Below are 15,328 nucleotides of genomic sequence, written 5' to 3' on the forward strand. Positions count from 1 at the left end.
TGCACCCCATTCTTAAAAAGCCTTTGGCTGATCCTACCTGCCCGGAAAACTACTGTCTGATCTCCATCACACCTTTCCTGAGCAAACTCCTTGAAAATCTGGCCATCTCCCAGTTTAGTCTCCACACCAAATCCATTGGTTGCCTCCACGACCATCAGTCTGGCTACAAAGCAGCCAGAGGCATGTAAACTGGTCTCCTGAACACCCATGAAGATCTGTTCTCTATTCTGGACTCTACCCTTCCATCTGTTATCATCCTCCCTGATCTTTTCTCTGCTTTTGACATGGTCAACCACGCCATCCTAATCAATCAACTTCTCAAGAACCTGGGCATCACTGTTCAGGCCCTGGAGGGGTTGACCTTGTTCCTTCTGGACCGACTATACCAAGTCTAACTTGTGTCCTTTCTCTCCACTGCCTCTCTCTCTCCACATGTGGTGTTTCCCAGGGCTCTGCCCTCTCACCCTGGCTTTTCAACACCTACTTGGCCCCTTTGGCCCACCTGATCTCTACTTTCTACTCTAACTTTCAGTGTTATGTGGACGACACTCAGATCTCTTTCATGCTCCCCTCAGCCTCCTCTTCTATCTTTTGCTTATTTTATCCATGATTCAGGATCGGTGTGCCTCCAACGATCTCTACCCTAATGCCAGTAAGACAGAGATCCTTCTCATTGGGGATCCTGCTCCCGCTTTCCCTCTCTCACTCTGGCTGCCCTCCTTGGTTCGCCTTCCTATGAGGGAAAAAAACCTTGGTGTCATCTTCGACTTCACTCTCTCCTTCTCCGTTCACATCACAGACCTTGTGAAGAAGGCCCATTACCAGATCCATCACCTCAGAGATATTCTTCCTTTTTTCACTTTCCCCCAGAAGCTCACTGTCTCCAAAGCCCTGGTGGTTCTCTCTAGGTTGGAGTACTGCAATAGCCTCTACTCTCGCCCTCTTCAACTAATCCAGAACAGGAATGCAAGACTTTTAGTTGGCCTCAAGCCCAGGGACCATATCTCTACAGCCCTGCAACCTCTTCACTGGCTCCTGGTGGCTGCAAGGATCAAGTTCAGGACCCTTTGCATCGGCCTTAAGGCTTTCTGGGTCCAAAATGCATTCCTTCCGGAGCTCTTTGCTCACCTACCTCCTAAATTCCAGAAGAAGCTCAAGAACTTTATTTTCTCCCCTGCTTTCTCTCTCTCCCTACCCTGCTGACCTACCTGGCTGCACCGCCGACTAGTTGCGTGGCTACCCTCAGAGTCTCACTGGGTAGCAGGCTCCTCCATGATCAGTCTTCACTGCACTGCCTCCGGCCCTACCACGCACTTAGGGACTGTAACTGTAACATCTTCAGTCCCCTGCCTCCCTGCACTTACCCAAAGCCGTGCTGCCCTGGCTGCACTTAGAGCAATTGCTGCCCGGATTGCACTTCCCACCTCCCTCTCCTTGGCACTTCCCCCTCTCCCTTCTGCCCTGCACTTTGTGCAGTTGCACTTGCACGATCTGAATGAAACCAGGCCTAGTAATATTGTTTGTCTTGTCCTTCCTCCCTTGCCTTGTCACTCCTCGAAACACTTGTGTATGGGCGTGTTATAAATGACATATCATATAATATCATATCATATTGGTGCATCAATTGTGAATAGTCCTGTGCCAGGTGTTCTTGAAAAACACACATTTTGAAAGATTTGCAAATTGGAAAGTTGTGGGGGCATTTTGAGCCGATACCATGATAGAGTTCTAGAAGCTGGATTGTCAAGAGAAGGGTTGTTTGCGGGGGTCTAGTAATGCAGGTTATTTGCAGAACTGTGATATGTGAGTAAAAGTCGTAGAAAACACCACAAAAGCGACAACATATTTTTTTCTTTTTCAGTCCTCATTTCTGTTTGAAACTACAAAAAAGGTGTGGTGCCATATTAGTCCATTTTTTAAAAACACACATTTCGAGTTGTTATATTTTTTAATGCCCATGGCACACCAATGGATCGATATGCAAACCTGTTTATGGAAGTCCTCAAGAAAGAGTTTCTACAATAACAATCTCAAAAAAACACTAACTTATTTTCACTATGTTGACAACATTTTCGAATCAATCAATAGCTTCCACAACCACAATAACTTCCCGATGGTCTTTTCCAAAACAAGCATACATTTGCTGAATATCACTAACGCTGGGGGAAGATATGGGCAACTGAAAACAGCTGTATACAAGAAATCCACAGACTAGAAAAGTACCTGCACGGGAAAGATTTCCATCTCAGCCACAGAAAAAGGTCTGTCATTTACAGCCAGGCAATCAGGAACCAACCATATGCTCCAATAGAGGACAAAGAACAAGCAACATGCTGCATTCCGCACATATTTTCTGCAAAAAGCCCCACAGACAGACAGATTGACAATGACAATTCCAAGAAAGAACCTGGTACAATTAAAAAAGAATTGAACTACAGAACGAGTACACGTAGAGGTCACCTATTACCCAGCATTGACACAACTGAAAAGAATCATTAAGGACCTACAAACAATATTCAAAATGGATACAGAACTAAGGGAACTTTCAATGAATCTCCTGTAATTGCATTCAAGGCACCAAAAAAACCCCATCTCGGGTACCTGACCAGAAGCTAATTTTCAATGGATCATGAGCAAGGAGATGCAAAACCTGTCAACACATCAGCGGTAACAATCCCACAGAACCGAACAATGCAGATTCAAGGGGCACAAAACTGCAAATTGACAAATACTTAGTTGTAACTCATCCAATGCAAGAATTGTCCCCTAGGAAGGTACATAGTTGAAACTTGCCAGAAACTGTGCTAAAGAATACACCTAGTCAGGCATGCCATCTCGAAACATGAAGCGCTGAACCTACCAGAGACGCTGGTAGGTCATCACTTCCTTTAAGATGGACCTACTCTAAATGACCTGTTGGTTTTGGTTTTGAAGGGAGGTTTCCCAAATAAACGATTCGGAACAACATGGGAACTCCAGTATTGGAAGACGCTCAACCTAAACAACAGAGGTTTAAAGAGAGAAGGGAGTTTCATGTTTCCCTGTGGTGAACTCTTAAGTCCGGCCAATTAGCCAACAAACTGTGTGAACATTAGCAACGTACCTCTCAATTTCATGTAGGTGTTAGTAATATACTGCCTTGCAAAGACATGCATTTCACACATTGTTTACCCATACCTAAATGAACTGACCAACCTCCATGCATAGCAGGATACAATCATTGATGTATAATATGTTGAAGTATTACAACCACTGCAGCCACCCAGTGTTGGGACTTGAGAACAATCAGCCAGGATTGCATGTTAATTTTTGGTGCAGAGCTATAAAACCTGTTTCTTCTGCCCTTGTAAGCCCTGCATTTTCAGACATGTTTACCATGAACAGAAATAGACATTTTTTAAAGTCTACTAGGCCTCAATTATTATTTTTTTTTAAAAGAGCACTTTCCACTTGTGTGGGAAAGCGCAAAATATTATACTGCTTTAAACATATAATTACAAGAATCGCTTTGAAGTGTGTACTGTTCCTAACTGCTCTTTCTGCAAGTTAATGGTCTGTGCTGTAGATTTAGAATTCTTGAATAAGATGATCAGAGCAGAGCACCCATTCCATGCATGCCAGGCTCTCTCAGAATGTCCCTGTGCCTCACGTGTGCCTGTTAACATCTGATCAAGAGGTCATTGGCACTTTCAAAAGCTAATGTTTCTTCTGTTGCCGCACAATCCCATTATACAAAGCTCATTAGAATACAACAGGGAGTTACTGCGCTAACTTCCACAACAGTCAGACGGTCAAGAAAGGATAATAGCAACTAATCCCACCCATAGTATTACAAAGTAAATCAAACAAAATGTGCCACAACCAGGATTCTCACCTCACTAACCCTACCTTCAAATCTCTGCATACCTAACTCACCCGAAAATTCACACAACCAACTCTCGCCCAGCAAACTGCACGCACTTTACCACACCTCATCAACAACAAACCAACAACACATCAACAGCACAAGTGGTCTTGCCCCCACCCAATACTTACACCGAAGATCAGCCCATGGTGTATACCAAACTGTAGCCGCCAACAACACACCACCTCTCTCGCCCTCCTACTCCCTCTTCGCCGACTAACCCAACCCCGCCCCCTTCTTGTTTTACAGATCCGCCTGAGCACCTGGGGACCAACACTGTTGGTGATGGTGCATGATATAAATACCTTTAACATTTAACATAAAATTTAACATTTAAAAATATTCTCAGTCCGACCAATACAAGATAATACAACTCGAAAGAATGCGATTGTATTTCTAGGAAACTGACACAATTAGTTGTTCCATTTTTCGTACCTTAATCCAAGTCATCATTTGCTCAATTATGTTGGTTCATTGTGTACAATTCGCCAACACCTTCTTGGATCTTCTACCATGTCAGGCACACAATTCACAGTCGATTTGAAATATAGCCAGATTTCTCAGCCACTATTTAACATTAAGGCATAATTTACTTCATGCTATGCAAGCCTCAGTATGACATTGTGCACTTAGCCAGTCCAAGAGCAGTGGCATTGATACATTTCTTCGCATGGCCACTGTTTATAGCCGCATCTGGTTTTTCATTACAGTGTCTATTTTGAAGGCTATATGTATATCACTATGAAGGAATAATGGCTCGAAGGGGGAGATGGTGGCCGCCAATGTGTGACTGGGGGCATGGGACTGAGCGGTACTGCCACCGTTCCCAACAGAATGGGATTGTAAAAGCAGGGGTCATGCAATCCTGTGTAGAGCATTTACCTTTGGAAGTAACTAGACATGAATTCTGAATTTACTTTGGTATATTTAGACTTACTGGGTGGTGCCCAGTGAGAAACTGCTGATGGCTGATCAGGAAGGTGCTTGCTTGTGGTGGTATATTACTGTTATTCTTCTACTAGAGTCAAGGGGTGCTGAAGCCTCTGTTCAAGCCAGAGATAGAAATGACAGATGTAGAGGTAGAAGCCAGAGCTGCAGTAGTTAGTATGCACGTTCTTTGGGATAAACAAAACACAGGGTAGACAGCCAAGAGAGAAGCATGTATTGTGCTCATGAGAGAGAGAGAGAGAGAGAGAGAGAGAGAGAGAGAGAGAGAGAGACAGAGACAGAGACAGAGATAGAGAGAGAGTAAAAAAAACGGGTACATAGTTATAAAATGAGAAAAAGAAGTCCTTTAATGAGATTAGGAAAAGGATGAATTGATATCAATGTCTAGCCTGAAGTGGGCCTCGGCTGAACATATAAACCCACTGAGAGCTGGGCGTAAAAGCTGCATGCATAAAGAAAAACAGATTTCCTATGCAAATGTATTACAATAGTGATACTGAATTACCATAAGTTTATGACCTTAGTAGGACTGTGTCCTACAATGCAGGCATTCAAGTTCATTGGTCATGTTGACATGATGTTTACATTGCTGTGAAAATCAATTAACTCTTGGAAATTTTAGTAATCGCTTAGTATGTTTTTTAACAGTTTTATATTTCAGTTATCAGAATCTGGAGCCACTTTGTTCAAAACAAAGAGATGGGAAACAAATAAGGTTTCAATTAATATATATTAATAGCTGCAAGGATTCTCTTTGTGTTAAATTCACAGATGTTAATACAAAAGATAAAAGTGATGTCATGAATAAAGGACTGAATGAAGTGAAATAATAGACTACAGCATCCCAAAGGGACAGGAGATTTCTTGAGAGAAGTTCAATTTTAAATGTTCCATGGTTACATCCAATAAAACAAAGGACATTTTAAAATGATAATAATCTACTTAGGATATTCATTTCAACACTGAAGTTACTCCAGGACAAAGGTAGGGAGTAAGGTGACTGCTTAAGCCATCAGACCTGACACACTGGGAGAGGGGAGATGCAACATATATTTAGTAAGGGGAGTCCTCAAATAAAAAACTGAACCCAGACGGCGGTTGATATTCACACCTGGGGATGGGCACCCAGCCAATCAGGTTGCTTTAAATGGGGGTGAAAACTGAAATAACTGACACCTTCCTTCAGCAACCCGCTGTCTTTCTCCGGGTGCTGCCATGTTCTTTTCAGCAGCTCAGAACCTGCCTCCTCCCACCTACCCCACTTCCACTACATCCTGCACCAACCATCCTTTCCTCCCTACTCACCCAGCCCACCTGCTGACCTGGTGCTTCCTGCTCCGGCTGATATGTTCCCTTACCATCCATCTATGGCTCGTCATACAAATAGTAAAGGCACTTAGTCCCTTATCTATTTACAATGATAGCTGCCATCTTATTTTTTTATGGGTGATTGGCCATGCACAATATGTATAGTTCTCACCTGTGGTCTTGGTTGGTCTTCTTTTGCGCAGGCGAGGAGTAAACAGGCAAGGACAATCCTACCTAGATGTCACTGTGACATCCTGGTGGTACAAAATGAAAAAAGCCGTAAGGTAAAAAAAAAACTCCAGGTGACTTGGAGGATGGTAGGCAGTACATCTTGATTTGTTGTAACCAGGGTTAATAGAAGGTTCAGCGGGTGCAATACATAACACAGAGAAGCACATTCCCAGCTGAGAGGCCATCAACAACAGGCAGGGAGCAGGAGGCAGGAGCAGAAAACAAAGGCAAGGCAACATAGAGGCAGCAGGACAGCAAGGCAGTAAGAAAGGGAAAAGCAGTGGGAGCTGGAGTAAAGAAAATTGAGGGCACACAGACTACCTCCTGCGTCTCAATGTGAAAACAGGCACTCAAGAAGAGTAAAGAATAAAAATATGGTTTCCTGTTTTCAAAATCGTTTTCAATTAAGGTCTGGTCAATAAGAAGTTGACAGGTTTTTAAAACTTCAAGGGTGTACATTTGGTTGTGATAATTGAAAAATCACTTGAGTCGCAGGAGAAGGAGGCAGTCTGTGTTCTCCCATTCCTTTTCTGCATACAATTATTACCCTAATGTAACACATACCCCTCGTTAAACAAAACTATAGGGTAAAGCCTGCTGTATAGGCAAAGAAAATTGAGACAACAGGGACAGATTTATGGGCAGGAGCAAGAGGAACAACACCGTCAGTTTGCAGAGGAGCTGAGATGTGGCATAGCTCTCCCTGCTTGAGGCTCTTTTGTGCAGATGCCGTATGATGACACAGCCATCCTTCTTGGAAACAACTAGATCACTCATGGATCTCCCAGAGTGGCATAATGTCACATGAGGGAGTCCGCACGCTCCTCTCTAGTGTTGCCTGACCAGTGGGGCATGTTCATGACAGCAGAGCATATCTCCCGACCAAAATAAATTAAAATGATGTAAACTATTCAAACCATAGAAGGTGACCCCGGGTGTGAATAGCTATCACCCCCTTTCCCTGGGGCATACAGGACCAGTAACATTTTGAGTCTTCAAGGACCTTGCTCCATGCTGTCCTTCCTAGGGTCTGGCTGGTGGGCCATTTCTGGCCCTGTGCACTCCCAGGGTTGGGAATGACTGCTATGTTATTTATCCAGGAGAAGAATCTGTCAAAAGAAAGGAAAATCCAGAAAAAGGAGGATGCTCCTAAACACAGAAGGGAATCCACCATCTGTCAAGGCCCTTGGAGGAAGGGCGGGGACCAAACCTTTCCATCCATAAAGGGTGACAAGCTCAGTAGAGGAGATGGTTCTGCCCCATTCCTGCTGATCTGTTCTTGATAAAATCATAGCCAATGGTGTTGCTCTGGGCAACCCTCCATGCAACTGTGTTTCAGCATGCTCTACCTTTTTTGAAGGGAATAAAACATAAGCACATCCCATTTGGTTGCACCCGAAAAGGAGCAGTCCAGCTCAAACAGCTGGGTGAAATCCTTTGTATACGAGACAGCAAGCAAGCCCCTTTGCCCCCCACAACATGACTCACAACCTGACACAGCCCTCTCTTTTCTCTACTCCTCTATTTCTGCTACTCTTGATACTCTTGCTCCTGTCATGAGGATTCGTTTGAAGTCCAAAGCCAAGTGCAATTCTTGGTATGACCGCCTTACTTTAACATAAGTGTAGGGCGGTGGAGAAGAAATGGAGGGATTCTTGCTCATCCTCTGACAAACTGGCCTTGAACCTGCTCCAAAGGCGATACCAACTCGCTGTCTGCACTAAGAAGAGAGTCCACATACAAGCCCATGTCTCTGCGGCATCTAATAATTCGGCCGAACTCTTCAAAATCTGCAAGGAGTTGGCCAACCCTGCTGCAGTCTACACCCCTCCTCTCGCCTCCAAGGCTCTTTGCAATGCCCTTGCCTCTCACTTTATCTCTAAAACCCAGGACACCGAGTCCACCCTCTCCTCCACTCCCCCTCCTCCTCCCTCTCCTACTCGGCTTGCGGATCCCCTCCAGCTACCCCCCATACCCTTTTCTGCTCCTTTCCTCTTTTCTCCCCTGATGAGGTAGCTAGACAAGTCTGATCTATGAAAACCTCATCAAAACAGGTTGATCCCTGTTCCTCTAAAACCATTAAGGACCACTTTGACACTCTTCCTCCAGCCCTTGTTGATTTCTGCAACCTCTCCTTTGCCTCTGGCTCTTTCCCCACCCCTCTTAAGCACTCCCTTGTGCATCCTCTCCTCAAGAAATCCACAGCTGATCCATCATTTCCGGCAAACTATCGCCCAATTTCTATTACTCCCTTTTGGGTAAGCTCCTGGAAAAGCTGGCCACCCCTCATCTTAATCTTCATTCAGACTCTGTTGGCTCCCTCCATGACCAACAATCTGGCTCCAGAGCTGCCAGAAGCATGGAAACTGCTCGCCTGAACATCTGTGAAGACCTGCTCTCCAACCTCGACTCTAACATTCCCTCTGTCCTCATCCTACTCTATCTCTCCTCTGCGTTCGACACAGTCAACCATACCACCCTGCTCAATCGTCTCCGTCACAACCTGGGTATCACTGATCAGGATCTGGCCTGGCAGACCTCTTTTCTTTCTGATCGACCCTCCCAGGTACAACTTGGGTCCTTCCTAACTTCTATCTCCCTCTCCACCTGTGGTGTCCCCCAGGGGTCTAACCTCTCACCCTGGCGTTTAAGCCATTACCTGGCAACTCACACCTAAAGCATCTCCATTTTCTGCTCAACTTTCCAGTGCTATGCCAACCGCACCCAACTCATTTTCAGGCTTCCTTCAGCCTCCTCCTCTCCTTCCCTCATCTCTGACTGTCAAATCGCCATTCAAAATTGGTGTGCCGCCAATGATCTTTGTCTAAATGCAAACAAGACGGAGATACACATTATTGGTACTCCATCCTTTCCTCTCACTCTCTGGCCGGCCTCCCATGGCCCTCCTCCTACCCCCACAAGCGTGGCTAAGAACCTCAGGGTTATCTTTGACTCCACACTTTCCTTGTCCGCACACATCTCTGACGTCTCCAAAAAGTCACACTTTTTATTGCACCTCCTTAGAGGTACTCTACCTTTCCTCTCCTTACCTCAAAAGCTCACTGTCTCCCAAGCTCTGGTTCTCTTCAGACTAGATTACTGTAACAGACTCTTTCTAAATCTACCTGCCTCCATGCTCCGCCCTTTACAACTAATCCAGAACAGGACTGTGAGACTTGTCCTTGGCCTCACGTCCTGGCATCATATCTCCACAGCCCTGAAATCCCTTTATTGACTCGCAGTGGATAAAATGATTCAATTTAAAACCCTCTGCATTGTCCACAAGGCTTTCTGGGGCCGGGTTCCAAAATACCTTCAACTATCCCTCCATAAATAGCTCCCCTATCAAGCCCTTTGCTCCTCTACTTCCAACTCCCTCAGGGGTAGTCGTTTTTCAAAGAAATGAGCTGGGGTAGATCTCTGTCTTCAGCTGGAGCCTCAATTTGGAACAGCCTCCCGGCCACCCTGAAAGTTGAGGAAAACCATTCTGGTTCCGGAAGCAACTCAAGACCTTCCTCTTTGCCTCTGCCTTTGCCCCCCTTGTCCCCTGTTGATCTGTTTCTTCTCTTGGCATCGTGCACCTGGCCAGCCTCGGTCATTCGGGCCCAGGTACCTGCTCACCCAGCCACCCTCCTGCACTGCCTCTAGGCCACCCCCTGCACTAGGGTTCTGTATCCGTACTGTTGAGGATTTCAATCAGGCAACGCACACCTTGGTCTCGGCCCAGCATGCAGCGCACGACTGAAATGCTTATGTTTTAGATTAGATTCAATATTGAGATGATGCTCCACTCATATCACACCCCCATATACTCCAGGTCACAATGGACCATGAACAAGGCTGGTTGGTAAAATATAATATTTGTTTATTTATTTGAACATTTTAAGAAATCATACCAATTTTTTATGGGGCAGCAATCCCCATTGGGGTAATGAGAACAATAGGAATGTAAGCAATGCACTTAGTTTCACCTCCTATTGACACATCTACAAAACACCAGAGAATAGGAACACTCTTTGATTTTAGGTAGGATAGCACTTAAGTTTGAATTTCCCCCTGCAATGTTCCCTCAACCCACAAATAATCAATTTTAAGTGTATAAACAGAAGCAGCAGGTAATCAGGAATGACAAGTAATAAACCAAATTCAAATCTGAACGTCCCTCCCCAGATAAGAGAGAAAAACGGATTTGAAACCCTGGCAATGTGAACATTTCAGCAGGAAAACATGACTGGCAACAGAGCGCCTGCCTTGTCACCAGTTTTTAAACAATGTTAAAATGGCACTCGGAAATGGATGAACAAAATAATGAATGTGTGTAAAAAGTTTGAAGCAAATATAATTCTTCAAATATAATTCCTCACTAAAGCAGCAATGTCAAGGTACAAACAACCACAAGCAATGAATTAGCAAGAGCACCCAGTTCGAAAAATGAGTCGAAGATTTAAAGCAGTTTGCAATCAAAATGACACGTCAAAACGATTTGTAATAAAAACGGGTGAAATAATGTAATGCGGTTTTTGTGTTGGAGTGTAGCTATAGATCAGAGGGACAATATTGAAGTGAAATTAGGTCTCAAGCTGGTAAATTGAGTGAGTTATGCTAGATAGAGAGGTTCATTTTTAGGAAAATAGAGCAGCGAAAAACAGAAAAGCAGCTTTAAAATGGATGGCAGATTTTACTTAAACTGGATTTAATGACTAAGAAAAAGAGAATGCCACCAGTGAATCTCCACAGTTACCCGGCCGTTGTAACCCTTCACGTGGTGTACCCAGTTTCCTTTATGGAAAATTAATTTATTTAATCAGAATCGCTAATGGCTTATGTTCTATGCAAAAACGGAAATGAAGAGAAAATCGGTGCTGACACTAGGAATCAAAGGCAGGCTTTCACAGATAATGCTGACAATTTTAACAAGATATCGGGGTCAGAATAGGATAGCTTAGAGATTGGGATAGAACAAAGCAAGGCAAGGTAAACTCTGTATTTCTATGGGTTCCTATTGATACTCACAGTCCACTTTAGTTTAGGATTTTTGGACCATCAGCGTTCTGGACACCACATGGATCTGGTCTAACAAAGGACAGCTGGACAAAATCAGCGGGACAGGATTAGCTGGGCAGGGACTGGATACCAAAGGATAGTTTTGGTCCCTGCATGGCTCAGGTACCTCAGGATGCAGTTATTGGACAGCAATTGGTGGGCCGCAAGCGAGGATGGTGTCAGGAGGCTTCCCACAAAAATACCACTGCTTCTCCCGTTAAGTATTGGGATTTTAGAATTTAGGCCTTACTGGAAGAGTCAGCAATGCTTGGCCTGGTATTTGGATCTGGAATCTGAATCAATGCAAGATGAAGGAAACAGGAACAGCACGTCGCACAGGAAATCAGGAAAAGAGTGTGTGTAGAGTATTGTCAGGGACCCTTACTTATAGTGCATAATGACATCATCAAAGTAGAGGCTGGGCAGGGTTAACTAAGTACGCCCCTAAACTACTTGGATTGGACAGGGGTACTAGTCTCCGCCTCACTCTCAACTGGTTGGATTTCCAAGGAATTGTAAAAGCAAGAGAAAATATCGAGGCTGAGTACCATCAAAAGGAAATGCACCAAACATGGGCTTATAAAGATTCACAGATCTTTATTACAACTGCGCAGATTTCAAAGAACAAAACAGATCAGATAGCTATCTGGCCTTCAGAACATCACAGCGAATACCATCCATTCAGTGTGAGAAGTGAGAGGTACTGGACATCTAAACAGTCATGCATTTTACACATTTTTGGTAATAATGTCCAGCCCCTCTGCAAGTTAATAATCCATGGTCTAGAGTTCGTGCTGAGTTCACTTATGGCTTGTACGACAATATGCACATGGAGCATCCTCGGTTTACATACAAACAAGTCACAATGGCAACAGTGTATTCTTGGATTTAACAGTAAGCCTTAGCACATGTCCCTCACAATGCAGTTCAGCCAGAGTCCACGTTCGATATTTGCTTAACATTGTGTTCAATGTATGTCCATGGATCAGGCTCATTAACGCAGACAATCCTTAGACCACAAGTCAGACATGGGACAAGGTCTCTTTACTCAGCCTAAACATTCGGCCAACGGATAGTCTAAACATTAACTATATTGTAGAGTTTCAGGAAGGCTCAGTTATAAGCGGGAAACACTGTCCACCATTTTAGAAACAGAGTTACTTTTAAACAGAAATCAAAATGGCGGATGAACCTAAAATGGCGGCGGAGTCGATCTAAAATCAGAACTTTGCAACGCGGTCTTCTTCCTAGAGCGACTGGGCTTAGGCCAATATATATGAGAAAGGAGGCACAATATGATTTCCCATTTAACAAACCCTCCTTTTGGCCTAAGACAAGCACTAAACTACTTCTAGTCACTTTACGAGTAACTCCACGTCTCAATATCCATACATCCTGAATCAATATCAGAGATATCGATCGGCATGAGATCAGATACTGAGATTTCTTTCAACACAAATTTGTTAGTCATTTTCTCCGGGGCGCACACCTTGTGTCCTAATGTACCCATCGCCTGTGCACAACATCCCCCTAACACCGAACATATGCCAGGAAGGCACTGTATACAACAACAGAAAAACAACAGAATACCCAAAATAATCAGCAGGACTGAAAGCATCTTCCATCCCCAAGATCGCAAGAAGCCCCAGAACCAAGCGCTAAAATCCCAGTTTCCCTCAGGAACATGCATTTCTGAACTAAGGACATGCAGATTTTGTATTGCTTTAAAGATAGTTGGGGAGGAATCTGGCACGAAAACGCAACAAGCGGACCCCACTAATTTACATACTCCACCACACTCAGCTAGGATGACGTCTAATGCCATCCAGTTCTGAAGTGCCACAAACCTTATCGCTTTTTATTCTAAAGTCATGTTATAGAGTATGTCAGTGGTCCGGTTGATGGTCCACTCCAGTATTCTCGCTAGTCTTCTGATATCTTCAGAGTTCAATATTTGCCCCCAAAATGATACAAAGGATTTAGCTACATCACCCAGAACTAGTGCTAAGTATCACCATTCTCGTCCCGCCTTGGATGAACCTTTGAGATTTCTACAGTGCTTGCTATAAAATACCCCGGGTAACAGAATCCCTAAACAACAGGTTCCCTGCCAATCCCTTGGTAAACATAGGAAAGCTTCATTACCGCAAACAAAGTAGACAGGTTTGCCTACATACAAAGGTCTGTCCTCGCTAGTCAAGTTTGCAACGTTGGCGCAGCCCTTGAAGTCACCCATTGACTGAGTACCATTCCTCTGTATGCAGAAAGAAACTGAATCGGGGCTGTGGTTAACAGTATAGGAAGGCGGCGTGGCATCCCTATTGCCTATAGGAGCCATCTTGAAAGAGATCAAAGACTGAAAAGGGCGAGAGAGTATATCAGAAGGCCTAATAGAGGCAACATTAAGCTTGCTCCTATTTGCAAAGAGTGAGCATCCCAGGGGCGTTAGAACACGTTTCTCAAAGTCATTCAAATTAGTTCCATCGAAGCTCCCCGAGATGCTATCATTCCATCGGCCAAAGAATAGTGCCCTTAAAGAAGTATAGCATGCAGTAGTCAAAGGTAAAGGATAAATATACCAGCCCAGCCCCTTATCCCCATGTTGTGGTAAATGCGAGCAGACCCAACTATTAGATTTGTTAAAAATGGCATATGTGGCATTCATGATGAGTAATAGAGTATTGTTATGGTAACTCTGTCTGTGCTGGGAGTCTCTAGAAGATACAGTGTGCAGATGCACGAAAGGTGTAGAAACAGTAGATACATTTTCAGTGGGTAACATCATTTCAAGCGGATGTACTTCCTCCAAATACCAAAACCCTAAGGCTATTACTATTGTGAAACCAGTTAACATAATCACAAGACAACAATATGTTTTCAGGGCCCACGCATTTGATTGTTCATTACTACGGTTGGCCACACAGTATCTTATCTGTTTTTATGAGTGGGAGCGGTTGCAGGCATTGTTTCTTCAAATGAATACTTCAAAGATCTCCAGATCGCGCATTTTCTTAGTCCTTCCCAAACCCTAGCCAACAGAATTCCCTTACGTGCAAAAGAACGGGCCAAAAAGACAAGCCCTCTGATGATGATCTTTTTTTTTTTTTTCTGATGGCACAGCCGAACAGTGCAGTAAGTGTAACTCCTCGGACACAGATCGTACCTTGTGACTCCTGGTACTGTGTGATCCGCAAACAATGTGTTGTTGCTTCCTGATGGAAGTGGTGGATTTGAAACAGGATTTGACAATGGTGCAAAAGGATCTGTTGGAGAGTGTGGAGAAAAAGCGGCTGTTTCCCCAGGCCCCACGGGCTCAGGGAGAGTCTCTGACGCACTCACGATGCTGCTCGATGCTACGTGATCATTGGGTGCAGTGCAGGTAGGGATTACTGTATCTTCTGTATCGTGTGGCAAAGGGAAGGGAATCATCTTGATGTGTGACGCGTGGATCCAGTGCTTCTGCACCGACACTCATACCACGGTCTGTGTGGCCAATAGAACTTGGTGCAGGCCCCGCCAACGAGGTGCGAGGCAGGATGCTCTTTCAAATGCTTTAACGAGCACCCAGTCCTCAGGTCGGATGCTGTGACCTGGGCCCTCGAACCTTATAGGGAGGGCTTCTCGCACCTGTTGATAAATCAAACACAGATTTTTAGTTACTTGGCCACAATAGTAGGAAAGAAGTACATGTCCAATGTCACGAAAAGATCTTGGCTTAGGTAAGCCCCAAATGTTAGCTGGCCTACCCATGACCACCTCAAATGGAGAGAGCCCAGTTTTAGTTTGAGGGGTTGTCCTCATTGATAACAACATGATCGGTAAGGCGTCCAGCCATTTCAGTTTGGTGCCAGCACACGTCTTAGCGAGCTTGTTCTTGATAATGCCGTTGTGTCT

The 15,328-nt window shown here is 44.4% G+C and overlaps 1 protein-coding gene across 3 annotated transcripts in view; it reads right to left on the reverse strand.

Moving 5' to 3' along the window:
- The window catches only part of ANO2 (anoctamin 2), a 2,341,832-nt gene that overhangs the window by 687,786 nt on the left and 1,638,718 nt on the right, over positions 1-15,328 (reverse strand). The gene's annotated exons all lie outside the window — the stretch shown is intronic.

Source organism: Ambystoma mexicanum, chromosome 12 (genome assembly GCF_040938575.1).
Source record: "Ambystoma mexicanum isolate Mex_15411 chromosome 12, UKY_AmexF1_1, whole genome shotgun sequence".
Taxonomy (NCBI): Eukaryota; Metazoa; Chordata; class Amphibia; order Caudata; family Ambystomatidae; genus Ambystoma; species Ambystoma mexicanum.